The sequence below is a fragment of the Anser cygnoides genome, chromosome 1 (genome assembly GCF_040182565.1).
Source record: "Anser cygnoides isolate HZ-2024a breed goose chromosome 1, Taihu_goose_T2T_genome, whole genome shotgun sequence".
Classification (NCBI taxonomy): domain Eukaryota; kingdom Metazoa; phylum Chordata; class Aves; order Anseriformes; family Anatidae; genus Anser; species Anser cygnoides.
The window spans coordinates 42,715,639-42,733,101 of record NC_089873.1 but is presented as its reverse complement, the minus strand read 5'-3'; the positions used below and the strand labels follow the sequence as shown (position 1 = coordinate 42,733,101).

The window sequence follows — 17,463 nt, the reverse complement described above, 5'->3', positions numbered from 1 at the left end:
GAGAGAGCGGCTGAGTGGGTGTCTGACATTCAACCAAGATCAGCCCACTACACTTGGGGATCAAGCTTGGGAACTGATTTTACTAATTTGGGTAAAAATTAGTCCAATTATAGGAAAGCAAATGGAGTTCATTATTCATTAAAATGCTAAGCATGCTTGTGACGTGACTGTCATTTGCTACACGGAAGGTAAATGGTGGTGTCTGGACACATTTCCCCCATCCTTCTTCTGTGAAGGCTCAGAGTTCTGGAGTGCTTTCAGGAGCTGCTTAAACATATTTAAGGTTTTGCTGCTGCCAAAACAGATGAGATCCTGCCCTACTTCCCACACATCACCACACTACTCCTTGTGTGTCAGCAGTAAGGCTGATCCGGCTGAAAACTACTCTGTTAATGTTTAGTGCTGGAACAAAAAACATCATTTCCAGCAAAAGTGCAGTTTTAGAGGATCGTAAAACTATAACCTCGGTCTTTTCCAAGGTCGTGACTCCAATGTACCTCAGAAAATATTTGCCCTTTATAGACTTGGACCATAGTTGTTACCCTACTTTTACACTGGATTTTCTTAAAATGTCTGTCCTGATTTATTCAGATGTAAAGCTGGGCAGATATATCCTGTTGATTTTTTTTTTTTAGCTAATTTGTCACAAAATTTTATCTGTATTGTTTGACCAGACCTGTGATAAGACCTGAGGACTTTCTGAACCACATTAAACTTATGATCTACCTAATCTTGTATCTTCTTTCTGACCACTGACAGAATCAATTATTTCAAAAAATGTGTGACCTCCTGCAGTAGTTATATGGAACGTACTTTGCTGTATGAAAAAAAAATCCTATCCACATATCCATTTATTTTGCTCTATGTATGTTTTTTTCTTTCCACTGGAATCTTGCAAGAAATTACTGTTACAATTCTTGTTACAATACAAATTCCAAGTGATTCTGATTTCTGCAAGCTTCTTCCTGTAGGAATCCGGTGGACCTTCTATCCAGACAGTTAAAAATGGTAATATTCTTCCCAGGTATAAAGTATACTATAAAGTACACTTGTAGATATATTATTTCCCCATAAATCTCCACCCCCCCCCCCCCCCCCCCCCCCCCCCCCCCGTGTTTTTAGTTTCTTTTCTGCCTGCCAAAAAGTAAGGAAAAATCATGTTCCCCCCTGCCAACTCCCCTCCCCACCCTACCACAAAAAAAAAAAAAAAGGCAGGAAAATGAAGTCTGTTTTCTGACCATCACTGGTGCTGAGGTTGACTGGGAGAAACAGCAGGGACTCCAAGTACCACCTCTGGCTCAGTGAGCTGACTGTTTGATTGTTCTCATTTTATTTAACTGCTATGTATAATTGCTGCTGTTTTAGACTGTAACACAATAAATGCAGCACTGTGGGAAGAAAGAAACCTTTTTTACACCAGCAATTTCATTCTCTTCCTTATAGGGAAGAGAATAGTAAGACCTGCATTTAACTATATTACTTTGTGAAATTTTAATTTTCCCACAAAAAAATCATTTGGTATGTCTGATTTACCCTCAATTGCCAAAACCCAGAAATCTCATTGCAACCTATGTTGCCAGTATAAGGTAGTAAGCTACTTTCAACTAAGGAGGTTATACACAGTTAAATAAATTTCAATAGATTAACTGAAGTAAATTTTTCATTACTGTTCTCTGTATTTTCAATAGATTAATGCACCACAGACCTATATAAAAATCATTTTTCATTGTTGCTTACAGGTTTACCTTTAAGATGGAAACGATTACAGAAGGCAAGATGTATCCATCTACAGCCTAGGGATTTTAATTTATCAGTGGAAAGTTGACTCCCAGAAAATAAATTAAGTATTACGTCAGAAAAAAAAAAGTTAAAAATACAGGGAAAAAAAAGGAATTGTGCTAATATTTATTTTATGACAACCTTTTCTGAGACAGGTCTGGAAACTGTGGCAACTTTGTGCACCTGTAATTTTGGTGTTCACTGGAACAATGCTTTTGTGCTTGATTCTTGAACACTCCCATGATAATATGTGAACATCTTTCTAGTAGATAGTACTTTGTTGTCCATGAAATCTAGAAATGTAATATAATTATATATATATATATATATAAAGGCATAAGTTGGGAACTTTTCTTTTTCCCCCTCAACCAACTTAGAGAATACACAGGGAACATCCTCTACCTTGTGAAGAGTTTAATATTAGTTTATAAGATACTTTCTTTTTAGTGAGGTATACCACGTATAAACCCTAAAATTAATTCTGATCAGTTCTCTCCTCCAGTCAAATACACTGATTGAAATGAAGTTTTATTTGTAGTCCTTCATGCTCCATCATAGTTAGTGGTGTTTTACTAGCAGGAGGGTGATACAAGTATTCTAGGACTTGTTCTTGTTTTCCTGAATGGTCTAGAAGCAAAATACTGCTAAGGCAAGAAAAGCCGAAAAACTTGAGAGCTTTGCTATAAACTAGAATGTTTTTTTGCACTAAATGGGGTCAGAGTACTGAAAGTAGTTGGTTTGGAACCTCCATCATTTACAGCCTTCCTCTGTGCTCTGTGGGGATTCCTCTAGTGGTGACCCAAGCACCAGTCTACATTTCTTGAATGGCCAAACCAACTACAGTGGAAGTAGTAGCTCCTGTAATAGGAGAATACTATAGTCAAAAAAAAAGCAACAAAATAACACCAAAATCAACTGACCAGAAATATGTATAAATGGAAAGAGAAACTACATCTAAAACACTTGAAGGAATATTGTTAATATTTTAATGGATTTTTTAAATAGGAAGATCCCTTGTAATGCATAACTATCTACAATTATTTCTTGTTTCAGTAAACACTTTCTAATACTCAACAAGTCTCAGAAGGTGTTTCCCCATGACTCTGCTTATTAAAGTATCCCCTTTAACCCACTTTGTAGTTTTCTCAGTATTGTTGAATTGTCTATATATAATATGTTACCAAAGAAATTCTATGAATTGGATGACAGATTAAGAAGCATTTCTAGTTCAGATTTGTGTAACAGATCCTCAGGTTTTACTGCATTTTTTTAAAGTGCTTGCTATAGATTTTTTGACAAGTTCTTGGGGTCATTCTTATTGAATTTTTGCTTTGATTTTCTTCTTCATTTTGTATTTACCTTATAGTCAACTTTATTCTATTTCACATTCCTAAGAACCCTATTGTAGCTCATGTGTCTATGCAGATAATCTCTTTAGTAGCAATCCACCTCAGGACACAAGACAGTCCAATGTGCATGCAAGTCCTTGAAGCTATTGTTCAAATGAAAATTCAGATCCCCAAAATTTGCCTTGATTTAAATTAGAGTTATCTGTAATAACATATTTAAACATTGGTGAATTACTCCCAGACACGTTCATAGACAGTATTTCATATTCTCAGAAGAAACTGTCTGTAACTGAGACACGCACGATAGTGAACTGAGATGAAAATTAATTTTATCACTGCAACGAACACACTACTACCCCAATCAAAATTCATTTGCAAGTTTTGGTGGAACAGGAACAGATGCTGGGGAATTAGAAAATAAAATTTTTTCAATCTCTCTCTCCCCTCTTTTTCCACATTCAGCACAGAGCTGTACTGTGTTTTATTACCAAAAATAACAGGTAGGCTTTGGGCAAAGTGACAGCCACCGCTAAAGTCATACATCAAGAGTTAGTTTCACAACAATCTGCTTTACAACACAAAAGAGTAGTAGTATTCTTTCCAAGTGAGTTATTTTCCTTGGGGACAATTTACTTTGAGGACATATTGCTTTGCATTTTCTTATGGCTTTTCACTTGTTTTGTGAACTTTCATTGAAAGGTGCCCTGACATTTCATTGTCTTTATATGTTGTTGCTTTTCATTTGACCTGTGAATGATCTCCACTTCCACATGCTCTCTGTGAAACATCTGCACAAACAAACAGAAAAAGTACAAAAAGCTCTAACCCAAATGAAGTATTGAAGCCCTTGTCAGTATAAACAATTAATTGGTATGGGAACTGTGACATGCAAATGGAAGCCCTGTAAATATCCTCAGACTATACAGCAACTGTTTTCATCTATTAAGAGGATGGTTTTAGTGCAATGTTTCACTGAAATTGCATCAAGCCTGGCAATTATAAGGAATCTTAACAGAACAAGATTGTTTCTCTTACTCTCCTCATCCCTGGAGGAAACATCAAAGCAATTGGGTGAAGACAGGCTATCTAGGCTATAGCAAGCAATGCTGCTTAGGCATAACATATTCAGAAAAGTATCCATGCAATTTCCTAACAACTGCTTCTTTGGTTAACTTCAAATAGTTATCAATTCAAGAAGTACTGAAACAAAGCTAAATAGCGTAGTAATAAATTTTCAGTGTTGATTGTTGAAACATTTTTAGATTAAGCAGTGGCAATATAATAAATTAATTTCCAAATGTTGTATTACCAAAACAATAGCACCTAATCACCTTGGAGCATCCCTAAAAAAATAAAATAAAAAAAATAAAATGTTCCATTTCCCATTACAATAGTTAAACAGACATGTAAATTAGAGGGATGGAGAGGACTTTTGCTTACTAATATCTATGAGCTCTGTGCATTTTCACTTATTGTCTTTCAAAAATGAATAACAGCCTCCTATCAATGAAATTACCTTACAGGAAATAAAGACTTCATTAGTGTATATATATATATATATATATATATGTTTCTAGGCATTATTGCTCTCTATTATTACAATTACCATTATTACAATTTCAGCATCCTGTCTACATCACTGGTACAGGAGCTTATGTAATGACTTCGACTACAACAGCTATGTCACTACTAGTGGAGATTGAGTTGTAGAAACTAACTCAGATGGAACTCGTTAGCTAAAGACACACAGCTGAAATATCTACAACCTGAAAGACCACAGTAATGTATATACAGCTCCTGTTGCTTAAGAAATTCACATGCAAAAATGTAAGAATGCACACTAATGAACAGATAAATCAAAGACAAACCTTACTCAGAAATTATCTGTATACTGGTGCACAATGGCAGACGTCACAGCATATTTTTTTATGATGCAAGGCTACTCAAGATTATCTATGGATAATGAACCATGGCAGTTTGGGATTTGATAAAATGCAAGTTGATGGTGAGAGCAGACAAAAAATAGAAGTGCTATATGAACAGTCAACAAATGAATATAGACTGTCTTTCATGGCAATTTCAAATATCATGTATTTACACAGAACTACACACTCACTGATCTAATAGACTTTACATCTGAAAAAGCCATTACTTAAAGTCATTTACCAACTCCATTTTATTTCTAGGAAAGTGCCATGTCTTAAAGCATTTAAGCAGGTACAGAAGGTAAAAGAATCCATGTTTGTTGAAAATACCTTATATCATTGGCGTCAACACGGTTTTCTTTTCACAGGAAAATCTCGAATGAAGGCTCTATCAGTCAGTTTCTAATTTCTTCACAGCTCAGAAAAAATCCCTTTTCTTTTCTCCCTTTAAGAGAAAGACATTCCATGTAAACATTTGCCTGTACCTCTGCAGCTGTATTTTCCATCTTTGCTTACAAACAATTGCTGCTTAAAAAGTCTTTTAATTATACTTGGTTTCTTCAATGCCTTTCAGCTGCTGATTGTCAGAAGTTGATTATCATGAGAGTTAACCAGATTGTTAAGATACACAGAAAAAAAAAAAGACATGAACAGGTTTCCTTCATCATGGGCTCACTTGGTCTGTTTTCTTAGTGTGCTCCAATATTATAGATATATATCTGTAGTTTTAATAAGTGAGACACGTATAGTCAATTGTAGTGACCCACAAGGTTCCTTAAGTTAGCATGCTCAGTGAACTCATTCGATACTAAAGAGACCTGGATTTGTACTTCTGTATTTTTTTTTCCTTCTATACATAATTCAAAACAATTTGTATTAAAGGGCAAGAGTGACAGAAGAAAATTCAGTCTTTAGACTAAAATAACTTCGTAGAACAATTCAGCTTATGCCCCATATTATTTTTCTTCTATAGAGTCTCCGATTATGGTTAATTAAGAGAATTCACCTAGCTTTTTCCCCACAGCTCTGACTATATGCTCCAGTGAAGTCTGAATGCTTACTGTACTGGAAGTTGTTTGAACAAGACTGTTAGAGATCTTTAAGATTTTTGTAAATCAAATCCCCTATACACATGCAAAGGATAGGAGAAAAGCTGTATCAACATATTTATCCTACAGATGGAAGCTGAGGTACACAAAATTAACCAATATGCTGAATGTCAGACAAGGAATCTAGCTTAAGAAATCTTTCCAGCCATAGATGTCTTGAATCCTTGATCAATACCTTCATCATACACCATAAAAGCTGTTCTCAGTGCCCATCTCTTACATGTATTGCTGTTGAGTATTTTCCTTAGTGTGAAATACAATCATTATTTCATTTTGCAGGTCTTGGCAATAGTTAAGACAGTAAGAATACTTAAAAATAAAGACACTATTGCACATTGCAATTTTTATTGCATATTGCAATATTTGCACATTGCAGTTTTTATTGCATATTGCAATTCTTATTGCAAAGGCTTAATTGCATAATTCAAAAGTTCATTGAAAGTATTTTGAATAGTTTTGAAACTCATTTTTTCACGACTTATATACTAAGACATCAATATTATTAACCACAGCAGTAAAAAACAATGGAAATTTCTATAAATGTATAATTACCCTTCCAATTTTTTTAGGGAGTAAAGCCCATATTAACAGAGAGCATTGAATCATCGTCACCAAAGTCATGGGGCAACAAGAATTTACACCACCACTTAATGTGTCTTTTCCATCAGAAATTAAAGAAAAAAAAAAAAAGAGGTGATATCCTCCAAATGACTCCAAGATCTATGGCTTTAATGAAATAAATATCAGGGAAAGCTGGTTAAAAAATGTTCCGGCTCTCAGAGTCGACAATTATTTTGTACCTTGTGGCTGTCTGGATAGAATATACTTATTTATCAAAACAACAAAGTAAAATTAAACTCATTAGATGCAAACCACAACATTAATAAAAGAACGCTATTGCAATGTCAAGCACTCAAAGTTTAATTCAGCCTCTTTCTGAGGCTTTTATGACAACCTCTGAGTACCATATTTTGGGGCAGATCTAAGCTTATTCAGCACCTATGTTGCTTGATTAAGGAATTTAAAGAGTCCCCCCATCCTGCTCCATGAGTGCTTTATAATTTGTATAGAATTCACAGTAGATTCTTAAGATAAAATTGGTTTTCATTGTGAAATTTTTGGAAGATAAAAAAAATAAAAATCCACTCTTTTCTTACATCTAATAATGGATCCTGATTTTTTTTCTTGTTTTATTTCTTGAGCACACTCAGCATATACTGCATGTTCCTGTAAACTGGAGCACAGCTCTCAGTGTAGGCTCTTTTGCTGCCTTCCTGGCTCATTTCTCAACCAGTCCCAGCTCTCTCCAGCTACGATTACTGGCTGTTGCTAATGGAACTATGTTGGCAGCTCTTAGCCTGTTGTCCGAGTATTCAATTCCTTATTAAAAATGTTTTCCCTAGAGATCCCTGCCAATTCTCTTTTTGCCTGGTTAATCCCAGTTTCCCACTCCATGCCCAATTTTTATATTTCTTCCCATTCTCCAGGTTGACAAATCATCAGTAGTCTAGGGCTTTTGCCCCTTAAGCCTTGGTCACCCCCCCTCCCAGCCCAGTGCTGACAGTTTTTGTCCATTACTGTTACTCTTCTATCTACTGTGGTCCCTGCTGGGTCCCAGCAGGTACATGCAAGCCCAGCTCCCACTGCAGGGGCTGGCTCCTCTCCATTGCACAGAAGAGTTACCAAAAGCCATCGAAGGATACTGTTTATCAGTGCCATTAGTCTTGCAATGCAAGTATGCTCAGTCACTCTGCGGCGATGCTGCATATTTATCAGCCTAAGATGCTGAGAGAAGCTTGAGCACACCCAATAGTGACTGCTACTGGAAGTTTTGCATCTTCAGCATTAACAGATCTCTCTTGCCTCTGTGAATCCCAAACCTTTTTAAGGGCTTTTAATTTTGCTAATTCTAGGTGGATGTTCATGGGGATGGCCACAGCCACATCCTCTTCAAAACTGGCAACCTTACTGTGAGGCAGTAATACTAACCCCACCTAAAAGGAAACTTTCAAACATGACAGTTTTGTGTAGAGATCTTAATTGTGTTAAAAAATCCTAGTGAGAAGCAAATATTTCTAAGGAGACAGCAGATAGCCTTTGGGAGTTAGAGAAAGATGGATAACTTAATCAATAAAGTAAGTTTTAGTATGTTAATAGAGGTAACAGTGAAACGTGATCCATGTTTCAACAAGAATTTTCAGGTTTTCTTAGAGGTTTAAAACTTCTTTTTACAAGTCCCTTGAGTAGCAGAATGAACCTCTCTCACTTATTGGATGAACAGTGCATAATACTTTGCGTAATGAAATTAAGCAGCCTGAAATACATGTGAACATGACTAATGAGACAAAATGCAGCAGGAAAACCAAGCAGATGGCTTGAGTATTCTGGAACAGAGAAGCAAGGAGAAATCTCGTTTTTTTTTTTTTTTTTTCAGGATACATACAGAAACACAAACATAATCTTTGCATTTCTGTATAATACTGCATCTGTCAGCACTTTGATGGTCTATGTATCACAAATGAAAGCTTGCCAGAATACTAATATAGCTGCGGAAAACCTTTATGTGTCTTCCACAGCGATGCAAAACGCAAACAAAATGAAGGGGAAAAAAAAAAAGTTTCCTTTTGTATTTTGTATCTTGCTGTTTTAAAGGTATGAGAAGATACCTAAGTTAGTAATGTATTTTAAATGAACCGGTCTTCCAGTATTTCTTCACCAAGAGTCTGGTACTCAGAGACCTCCTCAGTAGTAAGAACATTTGGGGGAAAAAAAAAAAAAAGAGGAAAAAAAAAAGAGAAAAAAAAGAAAGGTGCAGGTATCAAAAGATGATGGGAAAAGGCTTTTTGTATCAAGAAAAGTCAATGACTAATTTATGAAGGATGCTACCAGAAACACAGGAGCATGAAGATAAAATCAGTTTGCTCTCTTTCCTTTCTGGGAAAAATGAAACAAAACAAAGAAACAACCTATACCACAAAACAACAACAAAATAAACACAGAAAAGATTAACTGTTAATTTCTACAATTTGAGTTAAAATGAGGGTCACCAGGTAGCTTCTCCTCAAGAGGTACTCTTTGGCTGAAGGGTATAATTCTGCTCTGCATGCAACCCATAATGGCACTGGCTGTTTACATCTACAAACTTCTGAAAGTGCCGGCAGCTATGTTATAAATAACAAGCTGATTCAGAAAGTGAAAGTGTCTGTTTGAGCAATTTTGCAATGTCTTCTTTCTGCCTTCTCCATCACAAATGATTGGAATATAATGCTTTCGGATGTTCGTTTTCTGACAGCTCAGATTTTTATTTTTTTTCACTAGAAAATTTTATTTAATGTTTTAGAATAAAAAAAAAAAAAAGACTACCTGTGATCAGCAATATGAAGACATCTCGTCAACAAAGTAATTTTAACCAATGGTCAGAAGAACACTATTTTATCTGCACCTGTTGGTAAGTATAATAGTCTGTTCCACTGTTGGTGGTAATAATACAGCTGTAGCCCACCTATCACGTCTTTGACTATTACATTCTCCTATTAGCTGGTGCTTGCAGTACAATTTGGTGGTGTAGAATATTTTCACTACCAACACAAATGGCAGTGGTCTAAGATCGACATTCTTTAATCCCTTCAGTTAATTTTTAAAATATATCCCTGCACTGTTTGCACCAGTTTCCCTTTTTTTAAAGTTCATAACTTTTATAATTGTAGAAAGATACTGAATAATCTCATGGTGTATCACTATTCAGCAAAAAACAACCAACAAATTTAGTTCTGGAAGACAGTAATGATCTTTATTATTTTTCCATTGACTTCTGACTGCATTACTATCTCCTGTACTAAAACAAGCAAACAAACACACATTTCTTTCAGTCTGAAGCATGTTAAAGTTATCTCTTCCCTGCAACAAGCACAGGAGTATCTAAAAACCTGGCCCCTGCAGCCAGTACAGTCTTACAATCAGCCTTGACCTAAATTCTTCAGGTGACATATGTAGAGATTTGGTTGATATCTTTATTCTACTCTAAATGACTCTTAATTACACTGCAGCACAAGTTTTAAGCTTCAACTCAAGAAATGTTATGAAGTATTCATTACATGATAAATGACCTTCAGTGAGAACTACAACACACATATATCATTCCAGCCCATATTACTGGTATCAGGTCCCCTCTGACCTTGCATTATAAACCTTGGCCACTGTTCAAACTATCAGCAAAATCCAGCTTATGTCACCTTCCCTGCAGCTTTCAAACATAACTTGTGTTAAACATGAATTAAACCTATCACAATACCAATAAAAATGTGGGGTTTATGATCTCAGTACCTTGTATTTATGATCAAATGGGGTCTGCAAATGACCTGAGAAGCATTTCTACCAATTGTGTATGGAATATTGTACAATGTAAATACAGACCCAATAGAGTTTTGTGAGTTAAAGTATCAAGTGATAATTTCTACCTTGTTACTGCTGTAAAAATGATATTCTCCTACTGTAGAAATGTTTTTAAATAAATTCAACTGTAAAGCAGTTTTTGTGATGTTCTGCAATAATTTGTACCAAAACAGAGTGCTCAAACTGTACTTTTATACCATTTTAGAGTTCAGTATAATGTTTTATATATAGAAAAACTTGCAACCATAAAGGAAGCTGGTAGGATCAAAGTTCAAAACAAAGAAAATAAGGTGGTTCTTTTTTCAGTGGTGGCAGATCTATGAACTCTCAGAAACATACTAGGGATGCAAGAAATTAAAAAGTTTCAAGCTGAAACTGAATTATCACTAAGAAGAGCAATTCATTGATATTTAGACAAAATGCACCAGAAATCCCTTGAGCTGAAAGCAGTCAGAGGCTGGGAGAATTTTCAAGAAATGTGTAATATTTTCTTGCCCTCTTACTCTTTTCTGTGGAAATCTATGGCTTGTTGGAGACAGGATGCTGCACTCTGTAGGTCACAGGCTACAAGAATCCCTGGTCTGAACCGATGGGACCATTCTTCCATTCTAACAAAAGATGCTCTGAATTTGCCCTATATTTTTGCCTAAGCAAGGGCAAGGAAACAGATGCCATCACATTCAAGGAATTAGGCAAAACCACTGTATGATGCATATGCATCACCTGGTCATCGTTAATACTGCATGTAAATTCATTTCTACTGAACAAAATTGTATGTCTTAAACTTGGTATGTTCATGATAATCATTCCTTTAGCAGTAGTACCACTGTACCTAGAGTGCAAGTTCTTTGCCATCTAGAAAAAATCATAATTCAAAAAGCCCATATGAGGGTTTCACCATATCACAAGTGACGTATATCTGGACATTCCAAACAGTCTGTAAGTACCTTGGGATTAAAATCTGCAAGAAGATTTTACATCCTAACATAGCATATGTTCTTATGAGGCAGACAGGTGTAATCACTGAATCCATCTCACCTGGAAAAGCAAGTGCAGTGCATGAAGTGACTACAGTACAGAGTCATGTGTACACAAAGACTTGTTACCATCTGATTTGGTAACTGCAATGGAGACAAATTTGTTCTCTGCTTTGTTATAGGTATCCATACTGTACCATATAGTTACGTATATATAAAAACCTGACCTCAGAGATACATGGCCAACAACTTTGAGTCGTCACCCTTCAAGAAAATGTGCCCATCCACAAATGACACTATTCAAGCTCATATGTGTTTTCTAGTCTATCTGGTCTCAGTAGGAAATTTCTGACTTTCCATTTGGGGATATTTTCACCAAGAGAATTTTATCTTAAATTCTTGTATATCTGTTAAAGTTATACACATTTATGGAAGGAAATTTTGTTCCCTTTCTACTTCTTTATCAAAAGCAGTAAGCAATAAATGTACGCAGAAACCTTTTTAGTATGCACTGACAAAAGTATCAGTCTTGATCTTGTTATTTAACTGAGAAGAGTCAGAAAGTATTATAAATATGGCCCTATCTTATTGGACTGTGTGAAAAATTCAATATAATTATTACCCTCTTACTCCCACTTCACTTATGTAAAGAGTTTATTCAGTAACATTCTTTCACTTTAACTACATCTCAGATAAGTAACCATGAACTTTTCTACTATAGCCAAAACAGACTGTTTCAGACACCTTGTTCTGATATCCTATATATTTTTTTCCTCCACATTAATGCTGAAGCATGCAATAAAAAGTATGAATCAATAGTTCACTACAGTGTGAACACATCAATTTTATATCATTTCCTTATATTGTGCCAAGTCCTATCCTCAAACTTTCATTCTGACCTCTCTTACCAACTTAATTCCATACTGATCAACTCATTTACTTGCTATTAAGGAACAATTTCAAGCTTAAACTATGAGTGTGACCTTCAATTTATGAAAGACATAAAACACAAGATCAATCTGATGGTATAGACCTCACTGTAGATGGAAACTAAACTTTTCATGCTGTAAATGAAAACAACCCAAACACATAAAACTAACAAACTGCCAAAGAAAGGGTAAGTTTTTGAGGTTCTGTCTTCCATATCTGTGCATGTGCTCAACTGGCAATTATTAAAGTCAACTGATGTGACCAGCTGACAAATTATAATACCAAATTAAGAGTTTAATGTTCTTTGCCGACATCCAGCTGATGTGCAATGTTCCATGCTGAACCCATAAATTCTGCATGTCCTTTTTAAGATGTCAAAACCATCTTCACAAAGCTTTCACAATAGGAGTTTACAGCTTACCAAGATCCTGTACGTTATCTCAGGTTGTACTCTCTTCAAAACAATAGTTTATTATCCAATTAGACTGAAAATAATCTTTTTTTCCCTACAAACCACTTTCATGAGTTGACTTGCCATTCCTCTCACATACACAAAGAAAAAAAAAATCCACTTGCAAAGTGTTGTTTCCTAACTGCAACATTTAAAGGGAAGGTTGCTATTTCCTCTGGCAAAGACTTATGACTTAGACATAAAATATGCTGTAGCCATGAAACCATAAAAAAATATACAATCAAATTACAAATCTCAAAAGGCATGAACTTATCACGTGCATCCAGGCAGAGTTCTCACAGCTAGGGATCAGATAAAGATTTTAATTAGCTCCCTTGAAAATTGCTGTTCACATTTAGAATGAACGAAAAGTTCATCATCACTTCTTTTTCATCCACTATCCAGGAAGCTTCATTGTCAGAAAATACACTAAAACTCTACAATCAAGTGATGAGATAGGTGCACACATAAAGCAGTCAAATTATGCTAAGTTACAACAAAAAGCTGTTTGGAGTGGGAGTGCTAGGGGAGTGGGAGTCCTATGAGGAGAGGCTGAGAGAGCTGAGACTGTTCTGCCAGCCCTCCAAAGAGGAGGCTCAAGGGGGACCTTGTTGATGTACACAAACACCTGAAGGGAAGGTGCAAGGAGGGTGGTGCCAGGCTCATTTCAGTGGTGCCCAGTGGCAGGATAAAAGGCCAAGGGCACAAACGGAAACACACGAGGTTCCTCCCAACCATTCCACCCTGGTTTCCAGGCACACTGATGAACAGGCAGCCAGGATCCCAGAAAGTGTTTGTCATGCAGTCTAGATGTAGCTATCGAGGTCACAGTCCTCAAACCAGATGGCACCTCTGCTGCCATCAGTCTCATTTCCGACTCCTTGACATGCCACTCTTCAAATGCCAATACAACAAGAAAAAATACTTAACTCTCTCAGCTCCAGGTTTGTGTTAGAAACACTGTAAACACCTAATATCTACAACTGTATCACCTCCCTTCTCTCCCCCTGGCCTTTTTTTTTTTTTTTTCTGCTTCATCCAACTGCATCCTCTTATTTTGCAGCCTGCCAAAACTTGCCCAGTTCTTGATCATAGAATCATAGAATGGCTTGGGTTGGAAGGGACCTTAAAGATCATCTAACTCCAAGCCCTCTGCCATAGGCAGGGATTATCTCATTATCTGTGTATTTAACTTATCTAGGCTCCTTTCTACTCTACATATTTCTTCAGTTTCTCTAAAAACTCCAGCTAGACCCCAGCCCATTAAGGAAGTGTTCTATTATATCCTCTGTTGGTTCTTCCAAGCAATTACATGCTTGAATGGGAGTCGTGCAGATAAGAGATGAATAGTAGCCCTCATTGATATAAAAACTTCTCAAGGTTGTGATTACACATGTATAAAAGGAAGTAGAAAGATGATGAAATAAATAAATCTGATTTTCATACCACTTCAAAGGTTAGTTCAGGAATATTGTAACATGGTTAAAATATTATTGGAGGCAAAAATTAATTTCCAGTATAAATATTATATTGCATTGCATTCAGGGAAACAGAAGGTTGACTCACTACACTGTTGTCCGTCTATATTGAACTGAAACAAATTGGAGAAATAATTCACAATACAATAGCATTCTCAGCAGTTGCACATGCTGTCCAGGTTATTTAAATATTTTATAACTAATGGCTCAGAAAGGCACAATTGACAGTATGCAAAGACTGGATGATGAATCATCAGGTAGTTTAAGTAAAATTTTGTTTCATTAACTGTTTTGTTTTTAAACCACCTGCACTGTATTGTCTTATGTACTAAGACAGATCAAATTGTTCTCAGTCTTTTGCTAAAAACTAGACAAGCTTACAAATGATAAGTTTTATTGTATTACGAGATTGATGCCAAACTGAAGAGCTGTGTATTGTGAGATTCTAATTATCTATTTTTTTGGCCAAGGATTTAATATCAGCCATTGTTAAAGATGAAACTAAGCCAGATTTATCAAACCTCTAATAGCTTTGTGTCATATGGAAGTAATTTTCCTTTTTGTCTCCCCATCTTCAAAATACATTTATTAGTCCTCTTGAAATGTAATTTTTCAGTTGAGGTTTTTCTTTGGTCAGCTGGCAACCAAACAGATTACCGCTAGAATACCTTCAGAGTGAGGAATAAATGAACACAGACCATTGATTTCAGTCAAATCAGACCTGACTTCCACCACTGTAAATACTGTCGGTGCATGCAGTCCTTTGTTTGGACAAGAGGCTGAAGTATTTAGATGCCTGAAGATGCACATAAGCACCTATTGGAGTTTACTGAAGTGTCTAAATGAGTAAGTGCTTTATTTCCATGAACTTCATGGGAGTTAGAAAACCTACTATGCATTTCACTTCAGCTTTGCTCCCCTCCAAATATTTTTTACTAATATACTTAATATTGTTAATTAGAGATCTCTTTTCCCAAAGGGTGACCATCAAGACGTAACATTCATAGCGATATAGCAAACCTTAAAACGATATGAGAAAATCTATGAGATTCTCAAACGGTATGAGAAATCTAGTAGTTCTAACTTTCAGCAAAAACATCTTAGGTTACTGCATCGGCTCAATTTCCAGGTTTTGTGACTGCAAGATTATTCCTTCTGGTATATGTGTAGCTTTAGCTCTATCTACAAGAAATATTACTATGCAATGTTTACAATATACTAGGTTTTTTCTTTATTGTCACATGATTTCAGTTTCTGGGTCACCCTTAGTTAAGAATTGTAATTGAATCATAAGGAAGATCCTTTTTTTTTTTTTGTAGTCACAGGACTGTAGATTTATGTCATTCATTGCTGACAAAAAATGATGCTAATATAATAAGCCTGCTAACCACCTGGTCTTACACGTTCCTTTATGGAATTAAGGAACTAAAACAATTCTTTCTTTAACCATTGCTCTAATTGCTGGTGGGTTGATTTTGGCAGTAAGGTGGAGAGTAAGAAGGGAATTTGTTACTTCATCTTATGTGTTTTTATGGGACTCCAGCTTCTACTCTCTCACATTTTCCCCAGAAAATTAAAACTCATTCCTTTGTAAGCTGAATCCAGAGGTTCAATAAACATTGGAGTTTCAATGTATTGGGAACTGTGCAAATATGCAGATGAAAGAAAACCATTATAACAATAAAACAAAGAGTTTAAACATGCTAATAACGTACTGGAGTCAGTACATAGTACCTGGTTACTATCAGAAATTCCCATATATGAGTATAACTCCAATTTCTATCAGAAAATCTACTAGAATTCCTATCAAGCAGAGCCAATTCAGTAAGAAGGCTATACATTACTAGCCAAATGAAGGTGTAAAGACACAACATAGAGGAGAGCTGGAAAAAGCCTCGAAAAAATATTGGATTTTATACATAGAAAGGAAGCAAAACATAAGTTCTTTAGTAAACATATCCAGATTTTTCTTAATTAACTCCTCAGAATGGTATTTCAAGAAATAACATTTATGGGTAGATTATGATTTGGATTTTGGAAGATTAGCAAAAAAAAATAAAAGTATTTCAGTTTTTGTTGTATGTACTTAGTGTTTTCGGCATTATTTCTGTTATATACTATAAGAACATTCAAAACTATATTCAGTTCAAATGACACATCCAAACAACTTACCTCTGAGTCTATTTTAAGACATACATTCTAGCACATCAAATGGGAAGAGCCTAGAACAGAGATGCAAGGCCAAGTTCTGCTACTATTTCAGGCTTTCTCTTGTGGAGAATTTAGATGTCAGTTACGAGCATCTTATAAATGATTTATGTTTTCCACAATCACTATTGATTAATTATGACCTACATTAGCATTCAAACAGAACCTTAGCATTATGACCCTTTAAGACTGTACACAGTCATTTCAGGTGAATTACTGGTATGATCCCACAGAATGCCAGTAAATAGAGAATCTCAACACAATAACTATTGAGGAAGTATAAAAACAAACAAAAAAGCCTAGCAATGAGTCACAAAGTCATGTTTGTGTAGATATTACTTTTAAGTGTATCACTTTGAAATTATTGATCCCTTCTGTTAATGGCTATTCTAGTATATGCCATTCAGCTCGTGAAAGCAAGAATCACTTAAGATCCACCTGCTGTCCTGGATATACTTATATCCATGATGATCTCTGCATCAGTCTATGTATTCTTTGAAACACATGTACAGAATGATACTAACATTATGACAATTTAACATCCCAGGGTAGGATCTTCCACCATCCTTTAAGTGGAAGAGTACATGGATATACAATGAGCAATACTGGGAAAGAGGGCATTATGCTGCCACAAAAGCATTTTGCAGCATGCAATCCAGTAAGCTTCTATAAAGTAGAGCTGCGATTGAAACTAAAGTAAGTTTTCGTCCCACTAACAAACTGCTGAAGATAATTAAAAATGACTTGATTATTTCTGCAAAAATAGCTCTTAACATAAAGGTGAAAAATATAGGTGGGTGGGGAAAAAAAAAAAAAGAAAAAAATGATCATGTAAGAAAAATCAATAACATTTTAGTTGCAAGTA

The 17,463-nt window shown here is 35.6% G+C and overlaps 1 protein-coding gene across 7 annotated transcripts in view; it reads right to left on the bottom strand.

Annotated features, from left to right (window-relative positions):
* Positions 1 to 17,463, bottom strand: part of SYT1 (synaptotagmin 1) — a 356,177-nt gene that overhangs the window by 271,400 nt on the left and 67,314 nt on the right. For 4 of the 7 annotated variants that reach the window (XM_066993398.1, XM_066993412.1, XM_066993404.1 and 1 more), the window contains exon 2: positions 5,384 to 5,498. The exons of the other annotated variants lie outside the window; for them this stretch is intronic. The gene's annotated coding sequence lies outside the window, so the exon portion shown is untranslated. The remainder of the gene's footprint in view (positions 1 to 5,383; positions 5,499 to 17,463) is intronic. 7 annotated transcript variants of the gene reach the window in all.